Source organism: Chenopodium quinoa, unplaced genomic scaffold (assembly GCF_001683475.1).
Source record: "Chenopodium quinoa cultivar QQ74 unplaced genomic scaffold, ASM168347v1, whole genome shotgun sequence".
Taxonomy (NCBI): domain Eukaryota; kingdom Viridiplantae; phylum Streptophyta; class Magnoliopsida; order Caryophyllales; family Amaranthaceae; genus Chenopodium; species Chenopodium quinoa.
The window spans coordinates 237459-247839 of NW_018742345.1; positions in this window are offsets into that span (position 1 = coordinate 237459).

Here is a 10381-nt window from a genome sequence, read left to right on the forward strand (position 1 = left end):
CACGGCACACGTACCATGACACGGCAGTGTCCACCGTGGCACGGTACAGTACACCATGTTACGGTATGGGAAAACGCGGAACCACAAAAGGAGGATCGAGGATGATGGTACGAAGCGAGTCATGGAGTCACATTCGCCCATATTGGCCTCTACTCGATTCTTATAGTGAAAAGTGATTCCAGCGATCTCAAAGGCATGCAAATAAAATACTCAATTTGCTCCAAAATATTATTAAGCTAAATTGGTTGAATATTAATGCAACACATAATTCTAAAATATTATGATCACTTGATTAAACAACAAGATTAAAGAGGAACCTAAATCGGTTGTCCAAATTATCTTATTAGGCGTGATTTTCAATTACATATTTCCTTTAAACATGCAATATAGTGATCATAATAACAATAGAATAAACATTAATATTGGAAGCAATTTAACAATAATAGCGTTAGTCAAATCGAATAATAAATAAACCTAATCATGATACTAGCAATATAAAAATAAATAAGTAATTAAACTAATTAATTACTCACATTCCGCGCGTTCCTTTAAATTGCTACATCATGAATAAATTGTTAGTAACTTCAATAAAAAATATAAATCAAATAGAAATTAAATTTAATTAAATAGAAAGTAGAGTTGATTTGATCCAAACCCTCAGTTATGTGTATCTTTCACGCCTTGGTTTAAGGACGGAACCTCTGGTTAAGTATGGACTCCTTGGAGTGCTTAAGGGAAGAATGGTGTAATTAGGAATATAAGTTTAAGGCTTAGAATATGGGAGAGAGAATAGAATTGGTGTAAAAGAGAGGAAGAGAGAATGATTTGATGCCCCGAACTACAGAAATGAGGGTCTTATTTATAGGGAAATTTGAGTAGAGGGAACACGCGGATTCCTAAAAGATAAAAACCCTAAAAATTAACACCGCGACACGACAGAAAAACACCGTGACACGGTGCCAGGCACCGTCACACGGGGGAAAATCGTGACGCGGTGGACAACTGGAGTGACACGGGAAATATTTGACCTACGGGAAGTGAAAACGCGTGAAGGGTTTACACGGAAAAGACACAAGAAAATTCCGTGACACGGCACACGTACCATGACACGGCAGTGTCCACCGTGGCACGGTACAGTACACCATGTTACGGTATGGGAAAACGCGGAAATTACACGAAAAAAGCACCGTGACATGGTGGAATTTGACGCGAAAAAACTTCAAAAATGGCACCGTGACACGATGTACAGTACCGTGTCACGACACTAGGCACCGTCAGACAGGGGATACTCCCGTGACACGTTTCGTTTGCACTGTGCGCGGTGATTCCAGTTTTTTTACTCGTTTTTAAAATCATCATAACTTTTGATATGCAACTTGGAATAAGGCATATAATATATAATTGGAAATATCAAGTCTACTTTCCAACCCAATTAGAATCAGGTCAAAATAATATGTATATTTTAAGATATGGCCGTTTTAGTGGAAGGGTGTCGGTTTTGGGCCGAGTTTAGTGTTTTGCTCATATCTTTTTCGTTATAGCTCAAAATTGGGCTTATGATATATGGTTAGAAAGCTTATTTCAAGGCCTATCCAACAAAATAATAATTGGATTAAAATTATAAAGACATAAATCAGTTTCTCTTGATTTTGCAATGTGGACACGAAAAGTGGAAAATAGGTTATGGTTTAGGGAAATGATCTAGAAATTGGATTGGTTCATGAAATATATTGGGTAGAACATGGATTTAAGCACTCCAAATATTAAATACTCAACCCGACCAATAATGGCGGTGAAAGTTTTTTATCATCGGGTTTAGTTTTGGGGAGTCATTTTTAGGTGTCTACACTAATCAAAACAAATGTTCCAACTCCCTGATGCTTACTTCAATCTATTAAATGAATTTCTGAAGTTTGTAAGACTTTCTAGGATTTATGGATTTCTAAACTCTTAGGTTGTATCATATACATATCCTCCATCAAGAACATTTCAAGAAGGAGATTTTTATCTCCATAACTAGAATAATCCGAATAGGCTTACCCAACTAATAGGTTTGACCCCATTTGTAAGACTATAATGGACTAGCACATCTTTACAGAAATGGAGTCCATACTAGATTTCTTGGCTTTAAGCCATTTCCTGAGTTGGCACTTATCCAAAGCTTGCTTGTAGGTGATGTGTCTATTTTATATAGTATTTTACCCCCGTCCTTTGGTCATAATTAGTAGTGTTTTTGGCTCTTTAGAGCCACTTTTATTACTAATTGGTGTTTTCTAGTGTTTTCGTAGATTTGGTTGACTTTTGCAGGGATTTATGCTTTTGGAGTATTTTCCCGAAATATTTTGGAGCAATCACGAGCATTGGAGAAGCACGACCAGATTCTATAGCCCAGGGCCGGTTAGAGCCATCGAACCGGTGATTAAGGGCTCGGTATAGGTGATATCGGGGCATTTGGACCGAGTATTCAAGACCGGAAGAGGAAACCCAGATTGGCCCAAAGAATTGGAGCCCAATCGAAGTCCAAATAGTGGCCCAAATGAGCCGCCCGGCCAAAGAGGCTGGCGCCCAGAGGCGCGCCCGGTCGGGCGGGAGAAGCTTAGGCTCGCGCCCGGTGACGCGCCTGGCCGGGCGCGAGATTAGTATTAGGGAGCAAAAAGGCGCGCCCGATCGTGCGGTGCCTCGCCCGATCGGGCGCGTGTATTTATTAGTGGACACTTAACGTCGTTTTAATTTGTTTTAGTTTAGGATTTTTGTACGGAGTATAAATACTCCTCCGTAATACGATTTTAGAATCTCTTCTTCTCCTTTTTACCTTTTTTTTACTCTCTTAATTATTCTCTTAGAATTCTCTCTCTAAACCTTTGTTCTTAATCTACTCTTAATTCCAGATTTATTTTGGTAACGATTCCTCTTCTCTTAATCTTAGTTATTTACTCTATTCCTTTAATCATGTCTTATTTTATTGCTTTGATTAGTTTAGTTTTTACCATGTGTGAGTAGTTTTATTTCTAGGGTTTATGGGGATCCATAAATAATATGAAGGGGTAATTTATTGTTGTTAATTGTCAATGCTAGATTAATTTCCTATTGAATGATTTAATGCTCTGTGACTAGATTAGGCCTGATCTTTTATGCATGAGTTTGACAATATTAATTCGAGATTCGACAGATGAGAATTGATGTTTAGGTCTAGTTTCAATAGGCAGGTTAATTTATAAATGGTTAGGTCGAGATTCGAAAGATGAGATTTAATACCGGTAAATTAATTGTGTAATTATAATACGTAGCGAAAGCCCTTTATAATCAGATTAATGTATGCATTGATGATTGATTACTATGTTTTACCCTGAAATATTATTTATTGGTGAACCTATGCCCTAGATCCTTTTATATATTGTTTTCTTCCTATTCTCAATCCTAGTAGTTTAGTCTCTTGTTCGAATATTAATATTGGTTACTTAGATAATTTAGATTATAATAATTAATTAGGAGTAAAAAGACTTGTTTCCCTTTGGAGATCGACCCTACTTCCCTATCTACTTTATTTAGAGGACTTAGGAATTATTTTTGATTAGGGGATACAACTTTACCCTGTCAGTAGGGCAATTCCAACCATTCCAATAGGAAAATTTTAGAATCCACCTTTTTCTCAGAATTTCAACAAAATGTTTGTTTTTATCCCAAGTAACCTACAATAGGTATGAGCAACAATAGAATTATTCTCTTCAACTCTTTCAAGCCTTTCATTCAATTGGGAGGATAGAAGTCTCGCTAGTGGAATTAGCTTTCTTCGACATATGGTTTATCAATTTAGCTGATTTCATATGCCTTTGTCTCTTATGTAGTGTTATCCACATCCATTTGTTGCTCGTCTCGAATCTTATCGAGATCTAAATTTACTCCCACTTGGCTTTGTAGAAAGATATTTCTTTCTATAAAGACATTATGGCGAGCAACAAACACTTTGTTTTCTTCGTGATTGTAGGTGATTAGGGGATTTTGCTCCCACCAATCGGAATGCGCCACGTGGGCCAATCAGGTCCTGCCAAGTGTCCCCCAGTTGGAACTGTCAGGGCTTGCCACGTGGCACACACTTATTCATCCACCTTGGACTTATTATGTCATGACACGTGGCATACTCCATGCCTAATGGAGAAACCGGCCACCCAGGCCCAACCTCTGAGGGAAGCCCAATCAGCCCTAGGTTAACCTAAACCTAGGATTAGCACGTTTCCCAAGGTTATAAATACCTCCCTTAATCCTCATTAAGGGAGATTACATAGAGAATAGAGATTACACAGAGATAACAGGCTGATCACGCTAACAAAGCAGATTACCTACATTAAACACTCTCACCTAGAGAGACCCAATCACTTTAATTTCCGCATTAATTACTCCTTAATCGAGTACTAACTTGACCGTTGGAGGCGGAGCTCCCACCACCAGGAGTCTCCGTTGTTTTGCAGGTACATGCGTATGGTTCCAGTCTCGGAATTGTAACTCCCCCGCAGGACATCAGAAAACCCCGAAACATTTGGCGTCGTCTGTGGGGAGAGTACTTCTGAGATGGCATCCAAGTCTGTACCGACTCCTGAAGAGAGGCGTCCCCTAGACGACCCTCAAGTTTAGTCGGACCACGATACTGAGAGTGAATTTGAAGTTGGAGCTCACACAGCTTCAGACGGGACCCTAAGGGCCCGACGTACCCGTCATACCGAAAGGAGGGAACGAGAACATCTTCATACAGGAAGCGAGCCAGCAGGCGCACCGCCTGTTCGGCAGCAGCCGACTGATGGATCTTCTCCCATCACAAGAAACGAACTCATGACCTTCATGAGGGACTTCAAGGGAGAAATTCAAGAGTTGATCAACAAGAAGCCGCCTGCTCTGGGCAAGGAGCAGTCGGCTAAGAAACCCTCCTCTTCATAGAAGAGGAAGCCAGTTCAAGGGCTAGCGGCGAATCCTCATCCTAAATCTAGGAAGCGGGAGCCACCTGCCCTTGATTTCACAAAATATCGTTTTCCTACTCCAGGAAATAGGAAACCTGTTTGTCATATTCAGGCGGACGGGTCGAGGAAATCATACACAGACGCTCGGCTACTGCTAGAGCAGAAGAAGAGTGACCGATTGTCAGAGTCGGCCTCTACTTCAAACTTCCAAGACAGTCTGCGAAATACCTCAATGAGGCATACGCAGTTGTATCATGAGAGTCAGTCAGGCGGCACCTCCCGTCAGTCCGGCTTTCATAGCGACCAGGCGGTACCAAACTTACCGTTTATGCCGCAACAACAGTATTTTTTAAAGCCACCTCCGTTTGGTGGACCTGCAGCAAAAAATGTCCAACCTATGGACTGGCAGCTACGGTTGCTTAGACTTGGTGAACAGCCGTCGGCTTTCTCCAAGGAAATTACTGAAGCCGCTCAGCCGGCCAAAGTGAAAAATGTATTAGTAGGCGCCTATGACGACACTACTAACCCAGAAGACCATCTTATGGCCTTCACCAACCTGATGTACCTTCAAGGGTTGGATGATCCCCCTTGGTGCAAGTGTTTCCCAGCGACTCTCAAAGGAATTGCACAACAATGGTTCGGCAACCTGCCGACTGGTTGTATAAATAGCTTCAGGACGCTTGCTTACCTATTCACCTCCAACTTCGCCATGAACATCCCTGCGAAGAAGACGACCCTTGATTTAGGAACAATTCAGCAGGGCGAGAAGGAGGGGCTTCGTTCTTACATCAGGCGTTTTAACCTGATGAGAATACAGATTCAAGGGTTACCGGATGAGGTAGCCTATACTGACTTTTTCAGAGGTCTCAAAGACGGGTCGACCTTCAAATTTGATTTGGTCCGAAAGAGGGTGGCGACTCTTCAAGAGGCCTTGATTGAAGCGGAAACCTATATACAGGCGACTGATCTTTGTACGGTAAAACAGTCGGACGGGAGAAGGTCCGACAAAAGAGAAGGACGACAGAAACAGTCGTCGAACAAAGATGAGAAGAGAAAAGAGGTCTGTGCGGCTGATTCCTCTAAACAGCCGGCCCAGAAAAAGAAAAAAGAATTCAAACCATACTCCCCAAAGTATGCGTTTAACAAGGATAACCAGTTTATCCTAAAAGAAATCAAGGGACGGATCTCAATTGAGAAGCCGGTCCCCATGAAGGGTTCTGCAAACAACCGGAACCAAGAAAAATCATGTGCTTATCATGAAGACGTTGGTCATCACACCAATGCCTGCATCAGTCTCAAGCGGTATCTGGACCGCCTGGCTGAGCAAGGTGATCTTGACACTTATGTCAAGAAATCTACGGGGAACACTTCCTCAAAAAAGCAGTCGGCCAAAAAGAATCAACAGGCCGACAGCTCCGATACAGATGATGCAGTCGTCTACACCATTGCAGGCGGCTTCGCAGGAGGCGGCCCCACTATTAGGGGCAACAAAGACAATATCAGGCGGTTAGATGTAAATTCCGTTCACCAAGAACGACCGTCCAAATATTCATTTCCTGAGATTGTCATCACTGAAGAAGATCTAGGAGGGGTACGAGGGCCGCATGACGACCCTATCGTTATTGAATGTAAAGTGGCCAACCAGAGAGTTGGCCGAATCCTCATAGATACCGGCAGCTCCTCAGATCTCATCAGTAGCAAATGTCTGTCAAAACTAAAATATCAGACTGATTGCATACATCCGGCCTCCCACCCTTTTGTAGGGTTTGGAGGAGGAGTCGTCCACCCAGTGGGACGAGTGGATTTACCCATCCGTCTGGGCGAAAAAGGGGAAGGACGACACATGGTAGTCCGGTTCCTGGTAGTAGAAGAAGTCTCGGCCTACAACATGATTCTGGGACGATCAACCCTGAATAGTTCCAAGGCTGTTATAATCCCATCTCTTATGTTGCTCAAGTTTGAGAGGGATAATGGAACAGTCGGCTCCCTAAGGGGAGATCAGAGGATGGCCCGAGAGTGCTATCTCTCGGATGTCAAGCCCACTGTTATGGCCACTGGGTCGACTGGTGGAAAAACAGACCTTGACAAAGTCAAGGAGAGTGCGCCTGTTCAAGAAGCAGGCGGCAAGAAGAGAAAGACATGCCAGACAGGGGCTGCAAGAAAAGACAAAAAATAGCAATCATTGGCAGAGGAGCGTTCGGATGAATTCAGCCCTCAGCCGGCTGGTGAGCATAAGGACTTGATCTTAGACGACTCACGTCCTGAGCGAACAGTCAAAGTTGGGACGACTACTCTGAGAGACCTTGGTGACGACTTTCACAAACTATTGAAAGAATACAAGGACATCTTTGCATTCGAAGTCCATGAAATGCCAGGCATTAGTCCTGATCTGGCGGTTCATAAACTGGCCGTGGATCCGAAGAAGAAGCCGGTACGGCAGAAGAAGCGGAACCATGGCGAAGAAAGAAGTCAGGCGGCAGCCGCCGAAGTTAAAAAATTACTTGATGCAGGGTTCATTCGACAATATTACTTCCCAGACTGGGTTGCAAATGTGGTGCTTGTTAAAAAGCCGAATGGCACCTGGCGAATGTGTGTAGACTACACAGACTTAAACAAGGCGTGCCCCAAAGACAGTTACCCTCTGCCTAAAATTGATAACCTGGTCGACTCAACAGCCGGCCATGCTTTGATGAGATTTATGGACGCCTACTCTGGTTTCCATCAAATTCCTTTATGGAAGAAAGATCAGGAAAAGACGGCTTTCGTCACTGATCAGGGATTATACTGTTACACGGTCATGTCGTTTGGTCTTAAGAATGCCCCGGCTACCTTCCAGCGAATGATAAACACTGTGTTCTTTGATCAGATTGGGAGAAACGTCGTGGCATACATTGATGATATGATTGTCAAGACTAAACTTCAGAAAGATCATCTGTCGGACCTCCGAGAAACTTTCGCCACACTCAGGCGGCACCATGTCATGCTCAATCCCAAGAAATGTGTCTTTGGAGTTGAGTCTGGGAAATTTCTCGGATTCCTTATCAATCAGAGAGGAATAGAGGCGAACCCTGAGAAGGTGCAGGCGGTCATTGACATGCAGTCGCCTTGTACCATCCGAGAGGTTCAGAAGTTAACAGGTTGTCTGGCGGCCTTGGGAAGATTTCTAAGCCGATCAGGCGACAAATGCCTATACTTTTTCCAGGCAATTAAGAAAAAGGCAAGGTTTGAATGGGGGCCGGATGCTGAGGCCGCCTTCCAGAAATTGAAAGTTCACTTGCATTCCTTGCCGAGGCTGGTCAGCCCTTTGCCCAAAGAAGTACTCTACATGTACCTGGCCGTCTCTGATCATGCGTTAAGCGCTGTTCTCCTTGCTGAAAGAGACGGCTGTCAGCTCCCGGTCTACTTTGTCAGTCACGTACTGAAAAATGCCGAGTTGAGGTATCCCTTAGTGGAGAAATTTGGTCTTGTACTCTTCATGGCTGTTAAAAAATTGAAGCCCTACTTTTTGGCACATGCAGTCGTCGTGTATACAGACCAACCTATCAAGCGGCCACTGACCATCATGGAGTCGTCAGGCCGAATGATCAAATGGGCCATAGAAATTCAGAGCCTCGAAGTTACTTTCGAGCCTAGAAAAGCAGTGAAGGGGCAAGCCTTTGCTGACTTTATTGATGAGATGACTCGTCCCCCTGACTCTCAAGTTCCAGACCAAGTCTGGAAGGTATATGTGGACGGAAGCTCTACTTCAAATGGTTGTGGAGCAGGCGTCATATGTCAGTCGCCGGAGGGCGACAGGTACGAGTATGCTCTATGCTTCAGTTTTCAGGCCTCAAACAATGAGGAAGAATATGAAGCTTTACTAGCCGGAATCCGCATGTGCAAGGCGGCAGGGGCTAGAAAAATAGACGCCTGTTCCGATTCACAATTGATAGTGAGTCAGTACAATGGCGAATACGAAGCAACCCATCCGACCATGATCAAGTATTTACAGGCGGTCCGACAAGCAGTCGGCTCCCTTGAGGATTTCCATCTGATCCAAGTGCCGAGATCAGAAAACAACCAGGCGGATGCACTGTCAAAATTAGCATCATCCGCCTCCTCTGATACTCCTCAAACTGTTTTTTGGGAAGTAATGGAGAAGAGAAGCATCAAGGAAGACCCTATTGGAATCCTAGACAGAAGCTCAACCTGGATGGATCGAATCAGGGCATATCTGATAAACGGTACCCTGCCGGATGATCATCAACAGGCGGCAGCACTGAAAAAACGAGCCGCCAGTTTTGAAATAATAAAGGGAGAACTTCACAAAAGGGGGTACCTTCAACCCTTCTTAAAGTGTGTTACTCCAGAGAAAGGACGAGAGATACTAGACGATCTTCACTCTGGTTACTGTGCTTCTCATATAGGCGGTAGGACGCTTGCTCAACGGGCAAGGCGGCAGGGCTACTTTTGACCTACTTTAGAAGCAGATGCAATGGAGATGGTGAAAAAATGTGACAAGTGCCAAAGGTTTGGCAAGCTAATTCACCGTCCGGCTACTGACCTCACTACTATTCATAGCCCACTACCGTTTGCTAAGTGGGGCATGGACATTCTGGGTCCATATACGCCTGCTACAGGCGGAAGGAGGTACATACTTGTTGCCGTCGACTACTTCACCAAATGGGTAGAGGCGGAGGCTGTAAAGGGAATCAAGACGAAGGATGTAATTTCATTCATTTGGAAAAATGTCATCACTCGTTTCGGGGTTCCCATGTCTATGGTTTTTGATAATGGTCCCCAATTTGAGACGCCTGTTCTCAAAAGCTGGTTGGGTGACCAAGGAATTGCACACTACTTTGCATCTGTCGGCCATCCACAAGCAAACGGTCAGGTAGAAGCCTTTAATAAAATCATCTCAGACGGTCTCAAGAAAAAGATTGAACAAGCAGGCGGCCTATGGGCGGATGAATTACCACATGTTCTCTGGGCCATTAGGACGACTGAAAAAGGGGCGACTGGAGAAACTCCATTCCTCCTAACTTATGGTGCGGAAGCTGTTCTTCCAATAGAACACTACGAGCCGACTCTTCGAGTAATGCTATATGACGAAGAGGCAAGCTGGGAAGCCATGCGCCTGGCATTAGATTCACTTCCTGAAAGGAGGGGCAATGCTGTCTTGCGCCATGAAATTTACCGCCTGAGAATGACTAGATCATACAACAAAAAAGTACACAGGCGTCCACTCAAAGTGGGGGACTTTGTACTTAGAAAAATGGAAGCAATTGGTAGGGCTAATGAGTCTGGCAAACTAACTCCCAACTGGGAAGGACCCTACCGAATCTGTGAAGAGGTCAGGGACGGTACCTACCGGCTGGAAACACCAGACGGACGACCGTTGCCTCGAACTTGGAATGTAGATAATCTTAAGAAATATTTCTTTTGAATGATGT